Source organism: Molossus molossus, unplaced genomic scaffold (genome assembly GCF_014108415.1).
Source record: "Molossus molossus isolate mMolMol1 unplaced genomic scaffold, mMolMol1.p scaffold_m16_p_10, whole genome shotgun sequence".
NCBI classification, from domain to species: domain Eukaryota; kingdom Metazoa; phylum Chordata; class Mammalia; order Chiroptera; family Molossidae; genus Molossus; species Molossus molossus.
In genome coordinates this window covers 57,358,050-57,371,308 of record NW_023425345.1, presented here as the reverse complement: position 1 = coordinate 57,371,308, position 13,259 = coordinate 57,358,050, and positions in this window count along the sequence as shown.

Here is a 13,259-nt window from a genome sequence, read left to right as displayed (position 1 = left end):
TTTGTTGAAAATTTTTGCATCTATGTTCATGAGAGATATTGGTCTATAGTTTTTTTCTTTTCTTGAAACATCTTTGTCTAGTTTAGATATTAGGGTAATGCTGGCCTCAAATATTAATTAGGAATATTCCCTCTACTTCCATCCTCTGAGAGAGATTATAGAGAACTGGTATAACTTCTTCCTAAAATGTTTGATCAAAGTACATTTTTAAAGCATAGTTTCATTTAGAAATTGTATGGTAGCTTAGGGTGAAACAATGCAAGTCTTAGTCAGGGTGTCCTGAATTATCATCACAGGAAAAGGAAGTGCTACATCACCCAGAAACCTGCCCTTGGTTTGTTTCAGACCATTCTTCTGCTTTTCAGAACATTTACTGAAAACTCACCATATGACAGCAAGCACTGTGCTAGGTGATTGAAAAACATACATATATACATACATACATACATACAGTCGTCCCTCGCCACTTCGCACTTCGACTTTCACAGCTTCACTCTATTGCAGTGTTTTCAAATATATTCATTAAAAAGTTGATCAAGACAGTGAAAATTATACAGCACGCGCTGTTGTCTGAGTCAATTATACACCCCTGTATTACAATTACAATTAAAATTACTGTACGTATGGACTGTAGACCTATGTATTCGAGCACCCCAGGAATCCTTCAATGCCAGGTGCAACTGCTCCACCACTCCTTGTATGTGGGCAATAACTTTTTTCCAAAAAATCAGATGTGGTGAAACCAAGCCAATCAGGGTGTGCTGTTCACTGATTGGCTATCCTATCCTCTTCCTATCCTGGCCACTGATTGGCTCAGCCTCATGCAAGTTCGTTTCTCTCATACACGCTTCTACATCGCTATGCATTGGAAGCATCTTTGCTCTTACAAGTGTTTGCGATTTCTGAGAACTTTTATCAAGGCCCCACGATGGCTCCTAAATGTGCTGCTTCTTCTAAGCCTTCTGATGATGAAACTAAGCGCCAGAAGAAGATGCTTACCATCCAGGAGAAGGTGAAACTCTCAGTGATGATCAAAGATGGCAAGAGGTTGCCCACAATTACGACTTGAATGAGTCTACTGTTCGCTTCATCTGTAAAGATGAAAAGAAAATCCATGTAACAGCTACTGTCTCTTTCAACAAGGAAGCAAAGCGCATCATGACAAGTCGTAATAAGTTCGTAGTAAAAACGGAGTCTGCCCTAGCTGTTTGGATCAGCAACAGCCACAAGGCAGCTCTATCAGCGCAATAGGGCAGATGAACCTCAAACAGGACCTTCTTCTGTAACATTCATAGTTTTCACAACCAGCAAGGGTTGGTTTGAGGAGTTCCAGAAGAGGTATCATCTGAAGACTGTCATTCTCCATGAAGAAGCTGCCTCTGCTGACCAGCCTGCAGCGGAGGACTATGTGAACACGTTCCAGAAGATCCTTGAGGAGAGCAAGTATCATCTAGAAAGGTGTTCAATATGGATGAAACAGGACTGTTCTGGAAAAGAATGTCTTCCCGGGCATTCATTTTCAAGGATGAGGCCAAGGTTCATGGCTTCAAGGCGCATATAAGGATCACGTGACTATTGTTATGCGTGGTAATGCTGAGGGATTATTGCTCAAGCCTACCCTTATCTACAAGGCCAAGAACCCTAGGGCCCTGAAGAGTAAAAACAAGAACCTGCTGCCGGTGCATTGGATGCACAGCGACAAGAGCTGGCTCACGAAGCAGCTGTCATCAGACTGGTTCCACGAGTGCTTCATCCCCCAAGTCAAGCTGTATCTTGTGGAGAAGGGACTGGAGTTTAATGTCCTTCTCTTTATGGACAATGCTGGAGGTCACGCACAAGACCTATCCTACCATGGTATATGGATCGAGTTCCTTCCCCCAACACCACTTTGCTGATCCAGCCCATGAATCAAGGTGTTATATGCGTGTTCAAGGCCCTCTACATGCAAAACACCCAGCAGCACCTTGTCGAAGGCATGGACCTTGAGGATAACTTCTTGCTGAAGGAGTACTGGGGGCAGTATATCATCGTGACCTGTCTGAAGAACATCCAGGCCATGTTGAAGGACATAAAGATGGAGACCGTGAAGGCCAGCTGGAAGATGTTGTGGCCTGAAATTGTCCACGACTACAGAGGATTCACCCCAGAGGATGTAAGCAACTTGGCAGTAGAGAAGGCAGTTAGGCTGGCCCAGATTCTGGGAGGAGAAGGTTTTGCGGATATGACCCGCGATGACGTGGATGAGCTGCTGGAGACACATTCGGATCCCTTAACTGATCAGGATCTGGTGGAGATGACTAAGTCTGTGAGTGAGGAGGAGAAAGAGCAGCCAGAGGTTCCTGGGGTCAGGAGGAGGAAGTTGGCCTTACACTTGAGGGTTTCTCACAAGTCGTGAGAACTATTAAGGTAGTACAGGACATGACTGGCAAATGGGGCCCACGAATGATGCATGCATTGTGGTTCCAGAATGCACTTGATGGAGTGATGGAACCCTACAAAATCTTCCTCATGCATATGAAAAGACAGTGCCAGCAACTGCCTATCACGATGTTTTTCAGCCGTGCACCCAGACACCCACTGCCTACCCCTAGTACTCCTTCAGCGGAAGAAGACAACGCACCTGCTGAAGATACTGCACCACCTGAAGACTCTCCTACTGAGGTCATGCCTTCAGAGGAGCAGTAACCTTGCTCTTCTTTGCTGTGCAGTACATCTCTTCATTTTCATTGCTTCATCATCGAACAAGTTGCACTATTTTCATAGGTTAGTGGTTGTGTGTAAGAACTGTGTGTGTGTGTGTGTAATTAAATGTACAATAATAATTATATATTTGTAATGTCTTGTTTTGTCTTATTTTGTTTAATATATTGGGTAATATAAGTGTAATGGTGACTAAACGGTGTTATTTCATGTCTATAGGGCTCTAATAATGTTAAAAACATATTTAGAAGGTCGTAAATAGGTTTTCTATGCTCTAACTGTAAAAATATTTGATTTATAAATAAAGAATCCTACTTTACGGAAATTCAGAGTCTAGAACTGATTAACTGTGATAAATGAGGGCCGACTGTACATATGCATAGATATACACATATATGGATAAATAAATATACATCCATTTCTTTTGTTTAAAATAAAATTCTGTTATTTTTGACATAATTTGTTGCAATAATTGTATAAAGAATTTCTACACATTCTTCACCTAGGTTTCCCCAACATTTACATTTTATTATCATTTCTCTTTGAGACTTTCAGACATGATTTTCCATTATTCTTAAATACTTCAGCATGTATTTCCAAAAAACAGGGATATTCTTTTATATAATCATAACACAATGATTAAAATCAGAAAATTAACATTGATGCAGAACTATTGTCTAACATACAGATCATATTCAAATTTTGCCATTTGTCCCCATAATGTCTGCTGTAGCAAAACAAAATTCAGGGTCATATGTTGCATTCAGATTTTATTTGATTTAGAACAATTCCACAGTCCTTCTTTGTCTTTCATGACATTAACATTTTTTTAGTAGTACAGGCTATAAATTTTGTAGACTATCTCTCAATTTGGATTTGTCAGCTGTTCCTTCATAATTAGATTCAGGCTGTGGCTTTTAGTAGGAATGTCAAAGAGGTGATATTGTCTTCTTCCTTGTGAATCACTTCAGGAGGCACATAATGCCAATTTACCCCATGTCTCTGTTTTAAAAGTATTTAACATCTAGGATTGGTGACAGGCACACAGAAATAACTGTGATATAGTCTAATTAGCACAATAGAGAGGTGTGTGAGTGTGTGTGTGTGTGTCACATTTTTTACTCCTTCTTCATATTCTCTTAATACACTTGTTTTCTCCAGCCTTTGCTGCCACAGCCAACTATGCTCTTTCATGGCCTTGCCTCAAGTGCATGGAGCATCTCTTGCTTTTTTTAAAAAAGCTCATCTGAGGATATTTTTCCATTTATCTTCAGGTAGAGTGGGAGAGAGAGAGAGACAGAGAGAGACAGAGAGAGAGAAACATCAATGTGAGAGAAACATCAACTGGTTGCCTCCTACACAACCTGACCAGTGCCGGGGACTGAACCACAACCCTGGTATATGCCCTTGACCGGGATTGAACCCACGACTCTTTGGTCTGCAAGCTGATGGTCTAACTGCTGAGCCAAACCAGCCAGGACAGCATATCTTGCTTTTTGCAGTAGGACTCCTCTGCCACCACCATATGGGACACCTGCAGAAGCCCAACCAGCTACTTTGGCACAGGTGCAAACTGGGAAGTGTGTGGGAGTTGACATTAACTCGGGCAACCTTTTACCACAGAAGAGTAGAGCCAGTGAATCAGTCATCTGTGTCAGATAATTCTGACAGTTCTGAGGCACAGTTCACATGGCTCTCAAAGGGCCCTCAGCAGGACCAAGCTCCAGATGCCCTTGGGTTGGCTTTCTTTTCTTGCATTTACCATTCCTCTCCAGACCTCTAACCCTGCCCCCCCTGAAATCACTTCCCAAAGTAAACTAACAAAATCCAACTCCTTATCTCAAACCCTGCCTTTCAAGGGAACCCAAGAGAAGATATTTGACATTCAGTGTAGACTATAAAGCAAACACCCGGGAAAGGATTCTGGAATTGAATGCCTTGCCAGTCAGACACTTCCACTGCTGATGGAAAGTGTGAGAGGTGATAACATGTGGCCTGAATCAGCATCACCAAGATTTTCACTGCTGAATGGTTGGGATGAGGTGTAGATGGAAACTTAAGCATTTGTTTATGGACTAGGGATGGACCTTCAACAGTTTAAGATAATGGTATTTCTAAGACCTATGGATTGATTCACTTTTGTTAAGGGCTCTTGAAGACTTTTATTTTTATTTATTTTTATTTTCTTGAAGACTTTTCAGCTCAAGTCATTAGTGTTCAATTCTAGGCAGGCCATAAAAATCAGAAGTCTCCAAAGCATTATTTAAAGAGATGCTTATCTTTTGCATCTATAGAGCAAATTGTGCTGATAATCAAACCCAGAGCTGAATTTTAAGGTAACATAACTACAGAGGAGACTGAAAATTGCCTTGACAAGTCTTCTATGCCAAAGTCAGGGCCCTGGTAGGGGAAGAAGGGAACCTTGAGACTCATAATTATAGCATTCAGGGAGACAAACCCCCAGAGAAATGTAAACCCCCAGAATATTCTAAACTCCGTGTTGGCACAGTATTTCCCTCTGCTTTGACTGAGAAGAACAGCCTTCCTTTGTGGAGGCCCTGCAAAAAAACCTTAGGTAAGGCAATAGCATATAGATAAAGAATCGTAAGACCCGGTTAATAAAGAATCGGTTAATATTACCTGAAGGAACTGAGGATTATAGGTATGCAAGTAAAACTTGAAAATTTTGGGTAAGGGAGGACAGAATATAGTATACAGGAGAGAATTTGGTGACATTGAAAACACTTAGAGTTTCATGACATAAGAAAGACACATGGAGCTAGTCCTAATATATTGTTGGAATGGTTTCCCAAAGCTTTGGTAGGATGAAGGCCTATAGCCAACAAAGAAGAGATTTTTAGAAGTGCCTTGATTGCCTGGAGGAAAGAGTGAGAAGGTGCAGGGAGGTTAGAATGTTAGAATAAATTTATAATATGAGTCCTGAGTACCCAACATCTGACTATGTTTTCCAGAGGGCAGATCCATCTCTAAGGCAGTAAGAAATGCAGTGGTGAGGGTACTCCTGGCATCCTTGGGAAGCTCAGTGGTAGTTCTTCACTGTAGATGACAGTAAGAGATTCTACTATGGAACTGGACTTCCTAATATCAATTTGGATTAAATCCTAGTGATCAGAAGCCAGATGGTAATTATGATAATGGGTGGTAAGGCCAGAGGGGCAACCAGAATGTTTTCACCCACATGGTTCTGAGATAATGATTAATAGACCATAGTGTTCCTCAGGGCAAGTTAAATGAGCATCCACTAGGATGTTACTTGACTTTTATGTATAACCAGAAAAAAATCAACAGCTGGTGAACAGAAGGCTGATGACAGCTCTCTCAATGGAAAATTGCAACCTCTTACTCACTTTACAGATTTAAGTGAGTTCTCAGACCCAAAGTCCATCATTTGAAGAGGATACTGTATAAAGACCCTGCAATACCAAAACAAGTATATATACCACAAAGGACATATACCCACTTATGGAGAAACTGTACATTAACAAAAGGAAAATATACAGGCATTTCAAGCCTTGTTGGATACAAGATCTGAGCTGACACTAATACTAAGAAGCTAGAAGCACTATCATAGCCTCCAGGTAGAGTGGGAAACCAGATGGCCCGAGTTCCTCTCACAGTGGTCCAATGGAGTCACAGACACACCTTTGCTTATATCCCTGGTTTCTAAGTGAACAATTTGAATGGAGTGTACTTAGCAACTGGCAAAACCTTCATTTTGGTTTCTTGATCTGTGTAGTAAGAATTCGTGTGACAGGAAGAACCAGTAGAAGCCCCTGAAACTGTACATTCTTACTGGCTAAGACAGTGAATCAGAAAGAAGATAAACTTCTGAGAGGAAATATAGAGACCAATGCCACCATCAAAGACTTAAAGGATTCAGAGATGTTTGTACCCATCATATTCCTGTTCAACTCATGTATGTAGCCTATTTAGCCACTGTAAAAATAAGATCCATCATAGAAAATGATCGTGGGCTACTATAAAGTTAACCCAAGAATAGCCCAAATCACAGTAGCTGTGGTATATTTACTAGAATATAACCATACCGCCTTTGGTACCTAGTATGTAGTTACTGCACTAGTGAATAGGATCTTTTCCATCCCTGTCCGTAAAAAGAAGCAAAAGCAGTGACCATTAAATAGGGAGGAGAGAAGTACACATTCACTGTCTTGATCTTGCCCCCAGGGCTATATTAACTTTCCTGCTCTCTGTCACAATATGTGTATTCCACAAGGACATTGATTGACTTTACATTCTATAGAACATCCTGCTACACTGATGGCATTATGCCAATTGGACCTGCTAAGCAGTGAGTAGCAAGGTGCTTCCACACCCAGTTCTTAGTGGTTCCCAATGATAATCATAGGTGGACAAATGCAACAGCCCTTCCACAATCAGGCTAAAGACACTAAGGTCTCCAGCCCCCTCCAAGATGAAGAACTGGGTAAGCCACCTGGCAAACAATGTAGATGAAGCAGCATGGTAGAAGAGAGAGGATGAATTTATCACTTATGGCCTTGAAACCAATCATAGCTTCAGGGAATGTTGCTTGTTCCTGCAACACTCCTGCATCCAATCTTTTGTAGGCATTGTTGTCAACTACCCCCTAGAAGGCTCTATGACAGACAGCACATAATGCAGTTACTAACAGATCTGAGGAATACACATTGTGAAGTATATCAGACATCTATTATGCCCATTTCACATAGCTACCAGCTGAGCCAATGTGACACCTGATTGCTGCACCAAGTATCTTTTACTTTCTACCCTTGGTTTTCTCTGCTATGCAAACATGGAAGTATGAGAGAGTAAAACACTCCCTGGAGCAAGCATACATCAACAGGGGATGAGATGCTCCCTTTTTCTGTGTCTCAGCAAACAATTATGAATTTTGGCCCTTCAGAAGCTCTCCAGTAGGGAAGAGCCCCCATTGCCTACAAAGGTAACCAGATCAGTAATGTATCTCTGCATTGGTTTTCTTATCCTGATGTACTCCTTATCTTCTACCTCCAACTCTTTTTCCCTGGGATTATGTTCCCAAATAAATGAATGTGAGTGAATCATTGTCTCAGGTTCTTCTTTTTAGAAAACCCAAGCAAAGACAACAAAGTAAGATAGAGTCCCAAGTTTGATGCTATAAGGTTTTTCAGAGGAAATAAAAATTGAGTTAAGTCTTAAAGTCTCACCTTAGACATTTTCCAGGTGGACAAAAGGGAAAAGTGTTTCAGGTAGAGGTTAAAGCATGGCCAAGAGCAAAGAGGAAGAAAAGGCCTCAGTAAATTCAGGACATTTTAAGCGTTTCTCAATGGGAGAGGCAATAGAGTCGCGCGCTGGAGGTGGCAGGGAATGCTGGAGAGGCAAGCAGGAGAGAAGTGACAGAAGATTTTGTGTGCCGTGCTAGTTGGGACTTCTGTTTGGAAACAATAAGGAAACAATTACATTAATCCTTATACCAAACCTGCTGCCTAGCTTGAAGCAATGTGAAAACCAGCTCCCTTTTCCAACATTGAGACGGACGTAAGTGGCCCTTGCTTATGGACTTTTAAAGATAAATCTTTTCTGAGAAAGCTGATTGAAATTTCTAAGAAAAATGTGTGGTAACATGAAACAGATGTTGGTGACTACCTATCCAAATCAGTTTATTCTCTTCTCCTTCCTTGCTGAGAAGAGCCCAGATTTTGTTTGTGCTTACTGACTATGTAGCCTGCTGCTCAGAGGGGAGAACCCCTGGCCTCAGGTGAGAGTCTAAGCCGGAGGTTGGCAAACTTTTTCTGTAAAGAACCAGACAGTAAATATTTTAGGCTTTGCAAGTCGTATGGTTTCTGTTCTAACTACTCAGTTCTGCTGTAGTAGTATAAAGAGAAGTCTTTAGGAATCCCTAATTTTTATTTATGAATACTGAACTTTGATTTTCATAATTTTCTTGTGTCTCAAAATATTATTTTTTAAATGATTTTTTCAACCATTTGAGAATGTAAAACCCATAGCTCACAGGCTGTAAAAACAAAAAACAAAAACAAAAAAAACACCACAAATAAACAAGGCCAGATTTATCCATAAGCCATAGTTTGTTAACCCCTTGTATGAGCTAATCCGGGTGGTTTCATTTCCTTTGCCAAAGATTGACTTTAACATGAACAGGTAGTTAAATCCTGACCAATGTGACCTGAAAGGTGGTATTCTGCAAGCTTCTCATTATTTAAAAAAGAGGTAAATAAACAGAACAGTCTTTTCATTGACCATAGATACTGCTAAGTGATGAATAATGCCTAGAGTTGCTGCAGCCATGTTGAGACTATGAGGTTTCTTGCTTTTTTACTAATAGCAAAGTAGAAGAAAAGAACCTGATAGAATCTTTGCAATATTACTAAGCTGTAGAATTAACCTAAAAAATACTTGAATCTTCATGAAATTACTGAAGTGCTTAATTAACTTGACTCTAAACTTATAAGAAATAAAAAAGGTTCTTATCATATGAGCCACTTTTTTTTAATATAAGCCACTTTTAATCAAGTTTTCTTTTTCTTTTTTTTTTTTAAATCCTCACCCGAGGACATTTTTCCATTTTTTTTGTTCAGGTAGAGTGGGAGGGAGAGAGAGGACCAGAGAGAGAGAGAGAAACATCGATGTGAAAGGAACACATCGAGTGGCTGCCACCCACACGGCTGAACAGAGCCGGGGACAAACTGCAACCGAGGTACATGCCCTTAGCGGGAACCGAACCCGGGTCTCTCAGGACTGCAGGCCGACGCTTTAACCGCTGAGCCAAACCGGCCAGGGCTAATCAAGTTTTCTATACTTAAAGCTAAAAATATTCTAACTGATATGCAAGGACCCAGAAGAATATTGCATGTCATTAAACAGAATAAACTAGAACTATAAATGTTGCAATGGAAACATAATCGAGACAAATTCTTAATTAAAAAAAAGGAAGGTATGAAACAGTTTTCAGTTAGGATGTCATCCTTTTAGGATATATATGTATCGTGTGTGTGTGTGTGTGTGTGTGTGTGTGTGTATATATATATATATAAATATATAGTTGCAGGACTAGGATTAACCATGATTAATTTTGGGAAGTGTTATTGGGATGAATATGGAGAAAAAAGACAGTTATGTTTACTTGTAAATATTACTTTATTATTTAAATGTTTAAAATTATGTGCAATTATTACTTTTAAAATTGAAAAAGCTGATTTATAAAAACCAAAGAAAATTACTAATTTCTAGGTAGACAGGTATCTTGAGTAAGTTTCTGCAGGAGTCTGGAGATGTAGCAACTCAATGCTTATGCCTACAATGGAGTAAGGCTCTGAATTCAGATAAATAATTTCACTTCTATCTTATTCTCTCTCTCTCTCTCTTTTTCTAAATTGATGTTAGAAAGAGAGGAAGGGAGAGGGAGAGAAAGATAGAAACATTGATGAGAGAGAACATCGATTAGCCACCTCCTGCATGGCCCCCACTGAGGATTGGGCCCACAACCTGGGTATGTGCCCTGACCGGGAATCGAACCAGCTACCTCTTGGTGTATGGGTCAACACTCAACCACTGAGCCACACTGGCGGGGCAATCTATCTCATTCTCTTAATGTGGTATCTTTAGCTATGCCATCTTCTCTCTGAGTGAAGCCTGGAAGGGTGTAAGCTGGGAGAGAAGAGCAGAGAATACCAGATACCACAACTACAACAGTTTAGCTTCTCTTACCCGAGAGACAGACTATCTAATACACTGCCTTTGGGTGTTAGGACTGTGTCTCATCTCATTTATCATGTGCATTAATGATTTAAAAGTGGGAGAAGGGGTACTTAGTGATGAAGTCTTCCTTAGGTTTTAATAATAAGACTTTACCTGTCTGGGAATGATGTAGGTTAGGAAGATAAAAAAAGAATATTAAGAAGATTGAGAAGAAAATAAAATAAAAAAGACCTACAACATGAGAAGTTTAGGATAGAAATCCAGAAAAAGTTTCTGATGGTAAAAACTACCAGACAGAACAACAAAACAGAGGTTAATTACAGACAGTTCAGACGTTTTATTATGACAGTTTAAAAGGAAATCATCATTTGTTTAGGAAGGTATCATTACAATCAGAATCATAAAGATAAAAGAAACTTTAGCCCTGGCTGGTTGCTCAGTGGTTAGAGTGTCTGCCTGTGGACCAAAGGGTTGCTTGCATTCAATTCTCAGTCAAGGGCATGTACCTGAGTTGCAGGTTTGATCCCTGGCCCCAGTCAGGGTTGTGCGGGAGGCAACCAACTGATGTGTCTCTCTCACATCAAGGTTTCTCTCCTTCCCTCCCTCCCTTCCACTCTAAAAATCGATGGAAAAATATCTTTGGGTGAGGATAAACAAATATAAATAAATAAATAAATAAATAAATAAATAAATAAATAAATAAATAAATAAATTTAAAAAGCAGTTGATAAAATTTACCAATTCAGCAAACAAAATATGGAAGAAAAAGAAAAATTATAAACTGGCAGGTGCACAAAGAAACTGAAGATTTTGAAACAGAGCAGATCACTGGGCTTACTTCTTAACTTTGCCCTTTCATCCACCTACCCATCTCAAGCTACACTGACAAATATGCCAAATTCTGAGTCACACTGGTATCCCCAAAATGTACTGGATCTCCTTACATTTTTCATTTCCTCATTATACATTATTAGAAATAGCTGCAACAAAAGCTGGTGATATGGGGAAAGCAAACTGTGGGGCTGATTCTACTGAAAGTAAAAGTTCCTGGATGGCTCACTAAGATGGGGAGACTACCTGGTGCCTGAGGATATCTCCCTGTGGAAATGACATGTCATTCTCAGCTAGAACAAACACACAGCGGGGACAGCATGACTCAGGCTTTCAAATGCAGCCTGTCTCTTGCCTCAACAGAGCTTATCTCTCACCATTTCCTTGAGGTACAAAAAAGTAAACAGAAGATAAAATAATACTCTGTCCTCAAATAAAAACTAAGAGTGGAAGTCAATCAGGACTCAGATATGGAGGAAAGTAAAAGTCACCCACACCATATCACAATAAATGAGAGTATCTGTCAGAGCTATCCAAGCCCGAGTAAGATGAAAAGAAATGGCACAGTAACTATGCAAGCACATTGCTGCCAGAGGACGTATGTAACATCCTCAGGTCACAGAATTAAGATGATGAGACTGGGATTCAAACCCAGGTGATCTGACTAGCCTGGAAATCTGGATAGAACAATGTTTTGATTTACTAAACTATTTCCTAAATAGGATAAAGCAGTTGAAACAACTATAGTTAGATTTCCAACTCTCTGTTTGATTCTTACGGTTAAATAAGCCAGTGAGAGAACTTTGGTTCCTGATCTAATGATTTAGGGGACATAAACCAATTAGGTTATAGCTTTCAATGATAAGACCAGGAGCTTTCGGAGGAGATTAGAGAAGGCACTGCTGGGGAACACTGTGGAAGTGACCTGGTCACAGCCTAGGCTTACAATAGTTACCACACACCCATACTGTCCTAATGAAGCCCTGATATAAACCTTTATGCTTTTAAAGCCCTACTGAACAGGCACCTTGGCAGGGGTCCTGCATAACCAGTTAAGACCCTTATTAGCACCATGCCTATTGCTGTTTCCAGCCCTAAGATAAGTATGCCTGAAACATAAGAATATTGTCCTAGAATCAGGGTAACAGAAAGAGTGGATGTCATAGTTGGGTCCACTTACTTCATGTGTCACAACAGCCAAATCAAAGCCCTCTTCTTTTTTTTTTTTAAGACAAAGCATAACACCCAATTTGTTCTTAGTGTGAGTTTGGGTCAGTAAAAATGTGCAGAATTTAGTCTTCTAAGCCCAGTAGTCATTCTGAAAAACATAAATGACACTAACTATATGGCAGTATATAGGAGGCCAGCAGAGGATGGGTGGAGATGTGGAAAAGATGTGGGAGATTATTGTTTTATTGTTGTGATGTACCAAGAGGTCACTGGTTCGATTCCCAGTAAGGGCACATGCCCAGGTTATGGGCCAAAACCCCAGTGAGGGGCATGCAGATGGCCACCAATTGATATTATCTCTCATCGATGTTTCTATTTCTCCCTCTCCCTTCCTCTCTCTCTGAAATTAAAAAAGAAAAAGGGGGTGGTGCTTTTAGCCCTGGTTGATGTGGTACAGTGGTTAGGGCCCTGGCCTGAGCACCAAAGGGTTGAGGTTCAATTCCCAGTCAAGGGCTCATACCTGGGTTGCAGGTTCGAACCCTGGCCCCAGTGCAGGAGGCAACCAATCCATGTATCTCTCTCACATCCATGTTTTTCTCACTCTCTCCCTCCCTTTCTTCCACTCTCTCTGAAAATATCCTCAGGTAAGGATTGAGGGAAGGGAAGGGAAGGGAAGGGAAGGGAAGGGAAGGGAAGGGAAGGGAAGGGAAGGGAAGGGAAGGGAAAGGAAGGGAAGGGAAGAAGTCTCAAGCTTGTTCAATTAAGCCTTTCTCAGACATTCCTCCTAGCTCCCAACCCACAGGTGCTCAGGGAGTTCCTTTGGGTTTATAGGTGCCCTG